Genomic DNA, 16,484 nt, shown 5'->3' on the forward strand with positions numbered 1-16,484 from the left:
TAAGGTGGTCTGGTATTCCCATCTCTTTCAGAATTTTCCACAGTTTGTTGTGATCCACACAGTCAAAGGCTTTAGCATAGACATCGAAGCAGATGTTTTTCTGGAATTCTCTTGCTTTTTCTATGATGCAATGATATTGGCAATTTGATCTCTGGTTCCTCTGCCTTTTCTAAATCCAGCTTGAACATCTGGAAGTTCTTGGTTCACGTACTATTGAAGCCCAGCTTGGAGAATTTTGAGCACTACTTTGCTAGCATGTGAAATGAGTGCAATTGTGCAGTAGTTTGGACATTCGTTGGCATTGCCTTTCTTTGGGTTTGGAATGAAAACTGAATTAACTGAATGAAAAGTAAATTAATTGCAAACATGTAATTAAAATGTGACAAAAAAAATCCTGATAACTTTGGGAAATTCAAAGAATGACAAATGGAAGTTTATTGTGAACTTCCCATCATTTCTGTTTTAAATGGCATACAAAGTTGTTCAGTTGGATGGCATACAAAGTTGTTCAGTTGGATGGTGGTATTGATTTATTTTAGAGACTAGAAAAACATATGAATGTTTTCATTATTTCTTTTGTTATCTTGCTCCTCACTTCTGTATCCCCCCAAATATCTTTCATTTAAAAACAATTAACTTCTATTGTAGTATAGTTGCTTTTCAATGTTTTGTTAGGTTTAGTTTCTCCTGTATAACAAAACGAATTAGCCATACACTTACATATCTCTTCTCTCTTTTGGATTTTTAACTGCCAATTTTCTACCACAGAAATTCTCAGGACACTAACTCTTAGGTTTAGGAATAAGTAATTATCTATACAGTTTATTGATGGAGTCACAAAAAGCTGAATCATACTCTCAAAGTTTAGGTAATAGCCAGATATATAGTTGGAAATAAGCATAGATGTGTTTGAATTAAGATAGCAAATCAAATCCTAGTCAAACTTAAATTACCCATTTAATATCTACTGAGTAGATAGTATACATTTGAAAATTTGGAATAAACAAGAAAAGGAAAAAGAGAAACATGAGCTCCTGATCCCCTCACAGGTCCCTCGAAAAATCCTGAAATGGAGGTTCTTTCAAATATCCTCCCACCTTCCTTCTGTACTTCTCTTCCATTCCCTAATATTGCTCACTCCGGGTGCCCTGAACTTAGTATGCCGATGTTGCTTCATGTTTTCCACTGAGGTGTTTGGTTGAGGGAGGCTACCTTGCCCTACCAAGAGCAATAAATGGTGGTCCAGAGTTATCTTCCTCATGTTCTAGTCCCCTCCCTCCTCCTTTCACACAACTTACCTTAATTTGCTAGACAGTTTGAGTGGACAATAAAGGCTCAACTCTTTGAGAAGTGTTTGCATTTTAAAAAGAAGGTGTTTGATAACTCAAATGCATATCCATTTAGTAGAAGTTTAGATCAATAAACTAAATGAGACAATACACGTGAAGTACTGAGCATAGTGCCAGGAACTTCCTACAAGTTAGTTCTCATCCAATTCCTAGTCAAAGTGAAAATACAAAAAAAATTTGCCTTGTGGAGAAGATACTATGATTCATCGTGGTGGTGTTGCCATTTAACACCTCATGAGGAGTGCAGATTAGGGTGGGGGAAATGGCCGTGTGTGGGGGAAAGGGAGTCTCAGGTAATTTGAATATAGTAGTTTTCTTAGATTTCTTCGCAAGTTGGACTTGACTAATAATCTTTGTTTCTATTTTCCTTGAAGATATAGAGCCATGTATTACATGACCGTTTTATGTTTCTGACAATTTTTTTCTTGTGTGTGTGTTTTTGGAACATTATGCTAGAATGTTAGCTGAGGTTTCTAGATCACTGGTATTCTTCCACATTTTACTTATTCATTGAAATTTACTACAAGCTTTAAACTTCTTCCTATCTTCATTGAAACCTATAGAGTTTAGATTCCAGACTCTTTGGTGGTCACTGATAGATTAAATGAAGATGGAAGGACTAATTTTATGAGTTGTATCTAAGTTAGAAATGCCTTACATATTTTGCTTTTGTGGTTTTGTTTGTTTTCTCATGCATGTTAAAAAAATCTCTAAATACCCAGGAAGAGTGTAACATGTAAACTTAGACCAGCTTATGAAAAAATATGTAAGAACTGAGGGGAAGAAGTGATGCATGTATTTTCATGCTATGCACAGTATACCCAGTATATGAAGGGCTGTTTTTTTCTTTTGGTCATGATTCTACCTTTTGATTTCTTTAGAGAATACTCCAATGTCTCTAGATAAGTTGCATTTTCTTCTGTACAAGATTCTTTTATGGATCTTAAGATGTTTTCAATGTATTATTAATAAGTAGCACAATTCAATATTTATGTGTTCACCACATTATGCAAGTCAGAGTGCATATTCTTTGTATTTTCAGTTTTATAAGAGATGATTCTAATTTTTCTATTTCACTTATGGTTTCTCAATTGCTCATTGAAAGTTGGGCTATTCTATTAAGCTTCATTCAATTTTCTATGATAAATCTCACTTCTCTTCAAAAGCCTTCCTCCAAAGTCCATCATTTCTCATGGACTTATTGCTCTTTCTACAGACACTCATCAATATTTGAAAGCTTCTATGTTATGAATTTTGGCTGCCTGAGCTCTCCAACTTAGATACCAAATCAGTCTGTTTCTAGTTATAATTGCATCTGACCCTCTGACTTTTCAACAGTCTGGATAAGGGGAAATCTTGTATTAGTTTCATAAACACTGCTTTACTTTTTTTTTTTTTTTCTCAAAATGAAGAGAGAACCTCAAATACTTTATTCAGCAGATTGTTGTGTTTATCCTTTGGTGGTAATGGTGATGGTGAGAAGAAATCTACTTTATTCCATATTTTATAATATGAACAGGAAACCTTTTTTTCTGAAAAGTTTAAAAATAGTTATTAATTTAGGTTCATTATACTAAAAGTCATACCAGAATGGTCTAGTGGTTTTCCCTACTTTCTTCAATTTAAGTCTGAATTTGGCAATAAGGAATTCATGATCTGAGCCACAGTCAGCTCCTGGACTTGTTTTTGCTGACTGTATAGAGCTTCTCCATCTTAGGCTGCAAAGAATTTAATCAATCTGATTTCGGTGTTGACCATCTGGTGATGTCCATGTGTAGAGGCTTCTCTTGCGTTGTTGGAAGAGGGTGTTTGCTATGACCAGTGCATTCTCTTGGCAAAACTCTATTAGTGTTTGTCCTGCTTCATTCTGTACTCCAAGGCCAAATTTGCCTGTTGCTCCAGGCAAATGACTTCCTACTTTTGCATTCCAGTTCTCTATAATGAAAAGGACATCTTTTTTGGGTGTTAGTTCTAAACGGTCTTGTAGGTCTTCATAGAACTGTTCAACTTCAGCTTCTTCAGCGTAAATCAACCTAATTTGAAGAAACTTCAGCTTCTTCAACCTAAATCAAATCCCTTATGATTATACAGTGGAAGTGAGAAATAGATTTAAGGGGCTAGATCTGATAGACAGAGTGCCTGAAGAACTATGGACGGAGGTTTGTGACATTGTACAGGAGACAGGGATCAAGACCATCCCCATGGAAAGGAATGCAAAAAAGCAAAATGGCTGTCTGAGGAGGCCTTACAAATAGCTGTGAAAAGAAGAGAAGTGAAAAGCAAAGGAGGAAAGGCAAGATACTCCCATTTGAATGCAGAGTTCCCAAGAATAGCAAGGAGAGATAAGAAAGGCTTCCTCAGTGATCAGTGCAAAGAAGTGGAGGAAATAAACAGAATGGGAAAGACTAGAGATCTCTTCAAGAAAATTAGAGATAGCAAGGGAACATTTCATGCAAAGATGGGCTCGATAAAGACAGAAATGGTATGGACCTAACAGAAGCAGAAGATATTAAAAACAGGTGGCAAGAATACACAGAAGAACTGTAGAAAAAAGATCTTCTTGACCTAGATAATCATGATGGTGTGATCACTCACCTAGAGCCAGACATCCTGGAATGTGAAATCAAGTGGGCCTTAGGAAGCATCACTATGAACAAAGCTAGTGGAGGTGATGGAATTCCAGTTGAGCTATTTCAAATCCTGAAAGATGATGCTGTGAAAGTGCTGCATTCAATATGCCAACAAATTTGTAAAACTCAGCAGTGGCCACAGGACTGGAAAAGGTCAGTTTTCATTCCAGTCCCAAAGAAAGCCAATGCCAAAGAATGCTCAAACTGCCGCACAATTGCACTCATCTCACACACTAGCAAAGTAATGCTCAAAATTCTCTAAGCCAGGCTTCAGCAATGTGTGAACCATGAACTTCCAGATGTTCAAGCTGTTTTTAGAAAAGGCAGAGGAACCAGAGATCAAATCATGGAAAAAGCAAGGGAGTTCCAGAAAAACATCTATTTCTGTTTTATTGACTATGCCAAAGTCTTTGACTGTGTGGAACACAATAAACTGTGGAAAATTCTGAAAGAGCTGGGAATACCAGACCACCTGACCTGCCTCTTGAGAAACCTGTATGCAGGTCAGGAAGCAACAGTTAGAACAGGACATGGAACAGCAGACTGGTTCCAAATAGGAAAAGGAGTACATCTGTATATAAGGCCGTATATTGTCACCCTGTTTATTTAACTTATATGCAGAGTACATCATGAGAAACGCTGGGCTGGAGGAAGCACAAGCTGGAATTAAGATTGCCGGGAGAAATATCAGTAACCTCAGACATGCAGATGACACCACCCTTATGGCAAAAAGTGAAGAAGAACTAAAAAGCCTCTTGATAAAAGTGAGGAGAGTGAAAAAGTTGGCTTAAAGCTCAACATTCAGAAAACTAAGATCATGGCATCTGGTCCCATCACTTCATGGAAAATAGATGGGGAAACAGTGGAAACAGTGTCAGACTTTATTTTTCTGGGCTCCAAAATCACTGCAGATGGTGATTGCAGCCATGAAATTAAAAGACGCTTACTCCTTGGAAGGAAAGTTATGACCAACCTAGATAGCATATTGAAAAGCAGAGAGAAAAACAAACAAACAAACAAAAAACAAACAAACAAACAAAAAAAGCATAGACATTACTTCGCCAACAAAGGTCTGTCTAGTCAAGGCTATTGTTTTTCCAGTAGTCATGTATGGATGTGAGAGTTGGACTGTTAAGAAAGCTGAGCACTGAAGAATTGATGCTTTTTGAATTGTGGTGTTGGAGAAGACTCTTGAGTCCTTTGAACTGCAAGGAGATCCAACCAGTCCATCCTAAAGGAGATCAGTCCTGGGTGTTCACTGGAAGGACTGATGTTGAAGCTGAAACTCCAATACTTTGGCCACCTCATGCGAAGAGTTGACTCATTGGAAAAGACCCTGATGCTGGGAAGGATTGGGGGCAGGAGGAGAAGGGGACGACAGAGGATGAGATGGTTGGATGGCATCACTGACTCAATGGACATGAGTTTGTGTAAACTCTGGGGGTTGGTGATGGACAGGGAGGCCTGGCATGCTGCGATTCATGGGGTTGCAAAGAGAAGGACATGACTAAGCGACTGAACTGAACAAAAACAAAACTAAGAAAATGTAAAGTACCATTTCCTTTTCTTTTTTAAAAGAATTTATTTGTTTATTTTAATTGGAGGATTATTACTTTCCATTCCCTTTTCAAATAAATAATAGTTTTTAAAATTGGAGTGTAATCATCCAAAATTTTACAGACATATGTATTTTTCTTTAAAATATTAAATCTTATTGTAAAGGGCAGTCTTTTTAAATTCTGAAGTCCATCACTATTGGAATTTGAAGCATAGAATGTTCTCTAAATTTCTAAGATGAAAATGACATCAAAAAAATCAATTAGGAATTTAATTAGAGTCTAAATATATGGTGTTAGTGCGTTTAGAATCTATTACAACTCTGTTATGCTTCAGGGTGTCAAAAAAAAAGGTTCACCTTTTAGTGGGGGTCTTTGGTCTTGATGTAATCTGTAGTGAAACAGAATGTGTATCTAGAAAAGATGGGATATATAGGGAAGATGGGCATTGTGCCCATATGTCTGGGTTTGTAGGCTTGAGCTGGATACTTTGAAGGTGGCATGAAGGAAAGCGTTTATTGGTAAGAGTATCACTGAAGAAGGTACTGGGGCAGTGCATTAACATATTTATTCTGTCTGATTTTATTCAGAGGGTATCTTCACTAAATTCTATTCAGTTTAAACAATCCTATGTGTTCCTCTTATTACTATTGGAATTCCTTACTACTGGAGTTCTGAAGAACACTTTGTTCACACACAACATTTTTTATGGAAGTCTAAATTAGTTTTTATCATTTGCTTAGATTTTGCCAATTAAGGAAATTGTACAACTTCATGAAAGATGAAGATTATATCTTTTCCCATTAGAGATATATTTTATAGAGAAAAGAGGAAATGAACACAATTAAGCATGTTTCATGCCTGTAAACCCTTTTTCTGTAATAGCATAAATTGCCAAATTTATTTTTGTTTTCATGATTGTTAAATCTGATGCTTATTATAGTCATATCATCAGAATGAATTCATGGTAATATAATTTATTAATTCTTAAGTGCTTCATGAGAAAAACTCCCCTATTAGATAAGAATGGGGCTAACATGAAGCAAAATCATTTTTAAAATTCCAATTCTATAAGATTCTACAGTGGTGATTAAATATCTCAAGACAACTTTACAGATAAAACACTAGGGTGGTGACTGACTGAAATGAACTTAATTTCCACTCAGCATTTATCTTCTAATTGTTTAATAGTTCACCAGCAGTGTCCTTTGCATATAGCATAATTTTTGGAAAACAGTACAGAGCTCAATATAAATAAACTACTGAATTTTTTTCTTAGCTAAAATGCTTCTGAAATTTTTGGAAACTGAGAAAATATTGTAAGAGAATCAACGTAAAATTAGAAAGTATTAGTAAATAACAAAGGCAACAAGTTAATGGTGAAATTAGAAAATTCCTTAGATAAAGTGAATTTACTAAAATATGAAATTAACCATTTTCCATTTTAATGTTTGAAAGTCAGGAGAGTTTACCTGCTTTCTTTTAATATATGGAAGGAAAAACTGGACTTTGTCATTAACATATTTGTACCATTTTTAAGATTTAATGGAGTTTCAGTTTTCAAGAGATTATCAGTTACTAAGATCTGTAAAGACTTCAGATGGCATGGTTTTCTTGTCTGTTTTTTAAGGTTATGGAATGTACAGTCACTTCTGAACTTCTGTCTTGAGTACTTATTGAGTACTGTGTAGTTGTCAACTCAGGGCAGATTTTATATCCGTAAACCTTTGCCTTGAATAGTCCTCAGGTTAGACAGTTGGCTCTTGTGATCTTGAAAGATTATTGGAAGAAGAGGATTTCTTGAGGAAAGGCTTGGGCCAGGAAAACTTATGCTTTCACAGTTAGACAGTTGGCTCAGGTTAGACAGTTGGCTCTTGTGATCTTGAAAGATTATTGGAAGAAGAGGATTTCTTGAGGAAAGGCTTGGGCCAGGAAAACTTATGCTTTCACAGTTTTTAAGCTTGTAGATAAGATAGGTAAGACCTATTTGTGTATATAGCATTAATAGAATATGAGAGAATAAATTCTTACGTAGGTTGTTAACAAGTCTGGGATCCCTGAGGAGGAGACAGGGGTCTGGGGCTCTTGAGGAGGAGACAGGGATATGGAGTTCTCAAGGAGGAGAAAAGGACAAACTTTTTTTCTACATTGCTTTGTCTTAGTCAGTATAACAATGTATCTTGCTTGAGGACATGTTTCTCCTTCTTAACAGAACCTTCTGACTAATCCTGTCATCTTAAAAATGTATGTTGTGGGAGTGGGTCTGGCAAGACCTTTACAACCTTGAGACAAAAAAGCAGAGACATTACTTTGCCAACAAAGGTCCATCTAGTCAAAGCTGTGATTTTTCCAGTAGTCACGTACAGATGTGAGAGTTGGACTATAAAGAAATCTGAGCACCAAAGAATTGATGCTTTTGAACTGTCGTGTTGGAGAAGACTCTAGAGAGTCCCTTGGATTACATGGAGATCCAATTAGTCCATCCTAAGGAAATCAGTCCTGAATATTCATTGGAAGGACTGATACTGAAGCTGAAGCCGCAATACTTTGGCCACCAGATGCGAAGGGCTGACTCACTGGAAAAGACCCTGATGCTGGAAAAGATTGAAGGCAGGAGGAGAAGGGGATGACAGAGGATAAGATGGTTGGATGGCATCACCGACTCAATGGACATGAGTTTGAGTAAACTCCGGAGTTGGTGACAGACAGGGATGCCTGGTGTGCTGCAGTCCATGGGGTCACAAAGATTTGGACACCACTGAGTGACTGAACTGAACTGAACTGTAATAATCAATTGAAAAAGTATATAGCTCCCTTGCTAAGACTAGTGGGTGGGGCACTCTCCATCCCACTTCTGATGTCTATGTAAGAAGCTTTCTCTTTCCCTTTTTATACTTCAATAAAACTCTGCTACACAAAAGCTCTTGAATGATTAAGCCTATTCCCTGGTCCTGAAGCTAAATATTCTTCAGAGATCATGACTCCGATATCGTTCACTGTAAGCTATCAAATATGTCATTTACTGGAAACCTTATAGATCAATTTTGTTCTACAAATAACACCTTGAAGTAAATATTTTGTAGATGAGCAGATGCTCAGAGTGATTAAATGCATTCTTTATGATTTCACAGATAGAAAGTAACAGAATTGGGATCAAGTCCAGGTTGAACTGAGGCCAAGGCCCATGTGTATTTCCACGCTACCTGTACTTGTGAAGTAAGGAGGTATGCAGATTGCAATAGGAAATGCCCAGGATGAATATCACAATAAAATAGGCTTCCTGTTGGGAGGCTAGACTGACTGTGAATATGTGTGCACCACCAAAGATACTGTTAAATGAAAGCATGGGTTTGTATTTCTGTGTAAAGAAGATCCTTAGACACCAACACATCTGCCAACCAGGCCATGGTTTATGAGTTGATGCCCATTCCATTCTGAGGCAGAGACGGATACCATAATTTGACAGTCTGACACCTAGATTATGTTTCATTCTAAAAAAGGTGTCCTAGTTTGTCTAATTTGCCTAATATTTCCTAACTTATTTCTGTAAAGTGATTTTAGACTTGACAGATAATACAGATACCCATGCTTTGCAAATGTCACTGTGAAAGCTTTTCTTTAGACTTTTTATTCACCAAAGGTTTATTATTCTAATCTTGCAATTGCACATTAGCAAATCCTCTAAAGAGATGGATAGAACTGTTTAGACATAGTCAATCTATTTTTAAAAATTGTTAGAGACCGAGACAGTTTCAAAAAAGAAGTTGACTCAGGGGTTCATTTTTGGGTAGTTGCACAGTCAGCTGCGAGCTCTGCCACACAGACCAAGAGCACAGTTCTTGTTGATGCCAGTTCTGCCTTGAAACTCAAGCTTCTGCTTGGAGATGAGCCTGGGTATGGATCAGATAGCCATTCAGTTCAATTCAATTGTCTTTCACTCTGCAGGTCTTAACCTAATTTCATTCTCCTTTGGAAGGGGATTCTGGTATGGGCACTTTTGTAACTTCACTGAAGTGTCTGGCAGGAGAAATTTCCATCCCTAGACTGAGGAAGAAGGTCAAGAGGGCCATGGTCACTTAGTTCAGAAGAGATATATTACATGCTTGCTTTCATGGGGAATAGATTCCATCATTCAGTGTGTAGCAAGACAAGTGGGTGAGCATCACCTCTGCCCTCTCTTATGCATATAGGGCTTCCCTTGTGGCTCAGCTGGTAAAGAATCCACCTGCAGTGCAGGAGACCTGGGTTTAATCCCTGGGTTGGGAAGATCCCTGGGAGAAGTGAAAGGCTACCCACTCCAGTATTCTGGCCTGGAGAATTCCATGACTATATAGTGCATAGGGTCATAAAGAGTTGGACATGACTGAGTAACTTTCACTTTCACTGGAATAAGAATTTAGAGGGCTTTCCAGGTAGCATTAGTGGTAAAGAATCCACCTGCTAGTGCAGGAGATGCAAGAGATGTGGGTTCAATCCCTATGTTGGGAAGACCCCCTGTAGTAGGAAATGGCACCCCACTCCAGTATTCTTGCCTGGAAAATTCCATAGATGAACTTGGCAGGCTATAGTCCACGGAGTCACAAAGAGTCAGACATGACTGAGTGACTGAGCACACACAAGAATTTAGACTTTATGTGTCTTCCTGATTAAAGAGTGATTTTTAAATGACACACTCAAATTCTCCATAGACATTAATTAACTTAGAACCCTTCTGCCAAAAATGCTTGCAGTTTTAGTTTTATTCCAAAAAACAAAACTTTAAAACCAAAAGAATACTTCTGTGAATGTTCCAGAATTTTTAGCAGCATTTTCTTATGTATCATACATGGCAAGTGTTTCCCACTCATAAAAAGTAAATTTGTTGTTGCAGATAAGAAATATCAGCCATTGTCTAAATTTCCTTTTTTTAACATACTTTATAGGGGATAATTTTTTAGTCAGTTCCTGAATAGTTTGAATTTCTGATATTTAGAAAACTCTATGTGGTTCTCGAGCAGATAGTACACACCTGTGTATGGGCTGGTTCTTGCCTTCCTTGCAATGTGGGAGAAATGGGTAGGGGTTGCCAGTCTCCATCAGGAGAGGAGTACAACTGACCTCAATTTGCCTCTTTCCTGTTCTTTACTCTACTCCTTACAACTTACCTATGTGCTCATAAGTTATAGAATGGGGAAAATGCTTATATTAGAAGATACATATATTAATTTAGTTATGAAGCTGAAATAATTTTAATGCTCTGGGGTTGGATGCAGTAGTTCACTTCTCTTTTGCATTTCATGTTCCTGCAGGGCTGTTAGGAGGTCTGAGTCCCACTATATTGCTTGGTGACCTAGGCTTCAGCACTTCTGGGTGCCCATCTAGAACCTTCAGGCTGCCTAGTTTCTTAGTCTCCATTCTAGGGAAGGAGAGTGTTGTAGAATCTCCTGTGAGTTTTCATTGCCTTGAACTGGAAGCAGCACATGTCAATGTCACTGCCACTTCACTGGAAAGAAATAGTTGCATGACTTCATCTTATTGCAAGGAGACCAGGAAACGTAGGGGGAAAAGGGGACAATGGAATATTTGTCTGCTGTAAAATTCTATTTCCAAGCCTCAATAACAGGATAATATCTTTAAAGACAAGGACAAGAGAATGCAGATGGTTTGAGATAGGTAGTAACTGGAGCATTAGTATTTTGTAAGTTTAATGTGAAGACAGGTGTTGCTATTATAAGATGTTATTATAATATTTGGAAATTTTGTTAGAGGATTAATTGTGAACTTTGACTCCAAGGGTAGAGACTGCCTGCAATATGGAAGAACCAGGTTCAATCCCTGAGCTGGGAAGATCCCCTGGGGAAGGAAATGGCAACCCACTCCAGTGTTCTTGCCAGGAAAAATCCCGTGGATAGAGGAGCCTGACAGGCTACAGTCTGTGGGTTTGCCAAGAGTCGGGCATGACTGAGTGACTAACACTTTCACTTACAGGTTTAAATCCCTAGAAGTGGAGTTGATAGAAACATTATGGCAAAGATGCTCCATATTTTATAAAATAAATTCCTGTTTTTCTTAGGGTGAGGGCCTATAGATACTTTATTTTGATTTACTTATTTTGATTTCCATTGAAATGAGTCTTAAGATCTCATCACTACTCATATTCATCTTATCTATTTAAATTTAAATCACCCCATGTTAAGTATCAATATATAATTTTATCTACACAGGCCCTTGTCAATAGTACTGTAATTTCATTAATTCTTCAGATTATGAAATAATGAACATGGGCCATTTATCTTGTAAAAATTTCTGTTCAGCCTTATGTCACAAGTTCAAGAAACCTTTAAGCCTCAAGAAAATGAAAGCCTGGAGGTATCAAGTGCCTTGTCCGATGTTTAATTATTTTCTGCTTTGTAACAACACTCTTCTAACAGTTAACAGATGGGATTGTCAGGCATAGACATAAGGCAAGGGATAGTTGTGACACTTGAGGATTTCATTTTATGGCAGTGGCTCCTGAACTTTCCTCTCTATAATAATCCCCTGGACTTCTTGTTAGGAACATAGTTTCAGAGGTTTCTGCACTGATTTGGGTTTAGTGAGTCTGGGGATCTACATTTGGACAAGCATTTTCCTCATGACTATGGTGCAGATGACCTACAGACGTGTGGCTAACTACTGGCTCATATCACAGATCGTACACAGCCATCCTAGTGTCTCCCCTCCCTCCTCTCTCCTCTGTTCTGCTCTACTGAGGGGGAAAACTGAGAAGAATTGATTACGTTGAAATGTTTACTTCTATATCAGGGCTCTTGTGCACAGTGGTGTCGGACTCTGTGTGACCCCGTAGACTGTAGCCTGCCAGGCTCCTCTGTCCGTGGAAGTTTCCAGGCAAGAGTACTAGAGTGGGTTGTCATTTCCTCCTCCAGGCAGAGCTTTTAGTTGCAAACAGGAAACATTACTCTACTCTGGCTGTTTGAAGCAGAAAAGGGATTTATTAATGGAGATGAGACAGTTCGAGTACCTCTGGAAAGGCTGGAGAACTAAGCATAGAGATAAGCTACCAGGAAAAATGCCTAAAATTACCTCAGAGCAGTTCCAGAGGATAAACCATTGTTGCATGTCTGGGCAATGAAGCTGCGGCTTATCCAGACGATGCTTCCAACTCTGAGCACTAAATACTACCATCAGAAGCGCCACACCGGCTCCCCTAGCCATGTCCAGAAACTGCTTGGAGCTGCCACTGCTTTCACTAGGAAGGACATATGTGGTGCTTGCTTTACTGGGCTGATTCAAAGAGGAGCTCATCTCATCTGATTGGCAGAGCTTGGTCACAGTCTGCATCTGGCACCAAGCAAGACAGGCTGGGAAAGAAATACCTAGCTTTTGTGGTGGGAGGTGCCCTCTGTCTTCCACCAAGAGTTATGAGGTGATGATGCTCCAAGGTACTATGTTGTCTGAAAGAGCAATACCACACTTAGTACAGTTGAATTTGGGAACATACACAATTTTCTCCTTTTGCCTTGCTGATTATTAGATTATGATGTTGAATTAATTAATGGTCCTGTGTTTGTAAATCAGGTTTTATTTCATGTAAATTTCAGCATACATTTTATAAAGTTCTGTTTTCAAAGAAATGTTTAGTTTCATATCCTTCTGATTTAGGAATATTTTGTTTAAAGACTAATATCTATGTTGATTGAAAAAAATTCTCTTTTCCATCTCAGGGAAAATTGAGAAAAGAAAGGAAATCTTTTCTTAGAGTTTTGTGGGAGAAATTAATGTTTTACAATGTGAAACAGGTGAAAAAAATTCTCTTCCTCTAGAGGAAAAATATTGTTGAGCAATGAAAGGTTTTCTATTGTGAGAGAATATCTTGGATGATTCGGGATATATGTAATTCTGTTTTCTCAGTGTATTTCTTACATAAGAGTAGATAGGAGGCTCTTGATTTCTTTGGACAGGATGTGCTCCGCAGGTAGGTTTTCTTCTTCGCCTTTCAGCTTCTTTATTGCCAGGCACTGTGTTAGGAAGTGTACTGGGGAAAGAAATTCTCAATTTGGTTACTTTAAAACAGGAAAAATGCAACAATAGTTGAAAAATGCTTCATTTGTTCATTTGGCAAATGTTTATTGACTTCCTATTCTACAAAAGTGTAATCCCATGGTCACTACTCCCAAGAAGCTCACAGATAAGTGGAAACTGACCAATAATTGAATTATAAACATTGGATACTGTGAGAGTAGAGAGAAGACATATTTAACTTAAACTGGAAGGGTGTCAAAGCTGGCTTTCTAGAATCAATAATGCCTTTCAGTATCTTAACGATTAAGATAGAGTTAGACAAGCAGTGGCTATGGGAGGTATAACAGGGAACACAGCATGGGTCAGAGGCAGTCACATGGCTCAGAGGTATTAAGGGGCATTTAACAAAACTTCAGAGACCATGATTCAGAACTAAGAGAGCTAAAACTGATGGGACAGGTTAAGTCCCAGGGGGCAAGTCTCCCCTCAGGACAATGGAGAAGTTAGTATACATTCCTGTTAGTATACATTTCTGATCACAGGTGGATGGCTCAGAGAGTAAAGAATCTGCCTGCAATGCAGAAAACCGTGGTTCAGTCCCTGGGTTGGGAAGATCCCCTGGAGAAGGGAATGGCAACTCACTTGTATTCTTTCCAGGAGAATTTCATGAACAGGGGAGCCTGGTGGGCTATAATTGTCCATGGGGTCACAAAGAGTCAGACATGACTGAGTGACTTTGACTTTCACATTCCCGAGGAGGTCAGCAGGAAAGATAATCCAGAGCACAAGTGAAAGGTTGGCTTTGCTCAGGCAGTGGTTTCTCATCTATGAATATGGAGACGTAGGAGTGTTGGGAAGATCCCCTGGAGGGCGACATGGCAACCCACTTGAGTATTCTTGCCTGAAGAATTCCATGGGCAGAGGAGCCAGGTGGGCTACAATCCTTAGGTTTGCAAAGAGTCACACATGTCTAAAGCAACTAAGCTCACAACACAGGAGGAAGTAAGCAGATGCAACTAGGTTTGTGTAACAGAGGCTTCCTAGAGGTGGGGGAGGAGGGGAGGCAGCTGCTGTGCCATTTCCTGAGACCTCAGAGGGGGCAGGTGTAATAAGGAGCCTAAAGGGACTATGAAGGCTTGAAATCAAAATCCAATGGGACATATGTTCATTTGTTCCCATTTTTAAAGATTCCACATGTAAATGATATCATATATTTTGTGTTTCTGTGTCTTATACTTCATGCACTGTGACTATCTCTAGGTCCGTCTATGTTGCTCCGAATGGCATTATTTTATTCTTTTTTATGGCTAGTGGATAGGAGGTGGAGGAGGGATAAATTAAGAGATTGGGATTGACATATATATACTACTATGTATAAAATGGGGCCTCCCAGGTGGTTCAAATGGTAAAAAATCCACCTGCCAATGCAGGAGACACAGAGTAGGAAATGGCAACCCACTCCAATATTGTTGTCTGGAAAATTCCATGGACAGAGGAGTGTGGTGAACTATAGTCCATGGGGTTGCAAAGAGTTGAACATTACAGAGTATACACATGCTCTGGTGTATGCTCAGCATACACACATGTATAAAATAGATAACTAATAAGAACCTGCTGTATTGCACAAGGAATTCTACTCAATAATCTGTAATGGCCTATATGGGAGAAGAATCTAAAAGAAAAAAGAGTGGATATAAATATATGTATAACTGATTCACTTTGTTCTCTACCTGAAACTAACACAACATTGTAAAGCAACTATACTCCAATAAAATTTTTAAAAAGAAACCAATGGGACAAAAAAATCAACAAAGGGCCATTTCATAGCTTACTTTCTTTTCTAAAAATCTAGCTTGGCTTTACATTTTTTAAATGGAAATATATTCAACATAAAACATTGTGTAAGTTTAAGTTGTACAACATGTTGATTTGATACATCTATGTATTGCAATGTGATTACCACTGTAGTATTAACTAGCCCCTCTAATCATGTCGCATATTTGTCATTTCTCATTGTGATGGGAATCAGTAAGATCTAATCTCTTATTAAGTGTGATGATTGTAATGCAATATTGACTCTAAACCCTGTACTGTGCATTAGATCTTCAGGATTTATTTATCTATTAATACTAGTTGCAAGTTAGCCTTACTTTATTATGTTTCACAGGAGTTTGGGGAGAGACTGGGAGGGAGAGATGTGATCACCCACATTCACAACCAAGTGAAGCTAGAAATCTCGGGCTCTCACATTCAGTGTCCCCAAACTATTCTTCCAGATGCCAGGTAGGGGGGAGGCCAGTAGGATGGGATGGCTGTACTCCTGCCTTGCTGTTTCTTTTTTTGCCTTCCATGATCAAATTCCTGGAACCATTACTCTGGGTGTTTGGCTTTCTCCCTAAAACTTAGTATCTCTAATGTGTGATGTGAATTCACCTTGCTGCCTTCATGTAGCTGCTAAGACTCTTGGTACCTTAGCAGATAACCCATCTCAGACCCAGGTGCATCATATCTAGTGCTTAGACTATGGCAAACTGTATCTTGCACCAGTGGTTCAGACAGTATAGTTACTAAATGTGATGTGTTTTGCATCCCAAGATGCTGGAATTTTTATGAATTCTTTAATGCTCCATAGAGAAAACAAGGTGGAATATTTGAAATAGATGTCATGTTGGGACGTCCAGGAAAAGGTAGCCATAAAGGCAACCACCTGCTTCACTTTCTTGCATGAATGACTTTAGAATATTTTGCCCCTCTTATTTGAGTTTCTGAAATGCTCATGGTACTCACCTCTATCTACAGCCCTACCCCAAAGGGATGTTGAATGTTTTTATTTGCATCTCTAAATTCCTGCAAAAGTTTTAATTTTATTTTACCCACCAGTAAATGTAATAAACAGTGATACTCAGAGAGTACAGATTTAAGCTTGCCTTTCCTCTCTGCATAAAAGT

At 38.3% G+C, this 16,484-nt stretch overlaps 1 long non-coding RNA gene across 1 annotated transcript in view; it reads left to right on the forward strand.

Moving 5' to 3' along the window:
* LOC145545350 (uncharacterized) overlaps positions 1-16,484 on the forward strand; it is a 439,405-nt gene that overhangs the window by 353,836 nt on the left and 69,085 nt on the right. The window contains exon 6 of the long non-coding RNA XR_014082017.1: positions 8,667-8,759. This is a non-coding gene — a long non-coding RNA (uncharacterized LOC145545350). The remainder of the gene's footprint in view (positions 1-8,666; positions 8,760-16,484) is intronic.

Source organism: Giraffa tippelskirchi, chromosome 4, assembly GCF_054371585.1.
Source record: "Giraffa tippelskirchi isolate mGirTip1 chromosome 4, T2T-mGirTip1v1.2.pri, whole genome shotgun sequence".
Classification (NCBI taxonomy): Eukaryota; Metazoa; Chordata; class Mammalia; order Artiodactyla; family Giraffidae; genus Giraffa; species Giraffa tippelskirchi.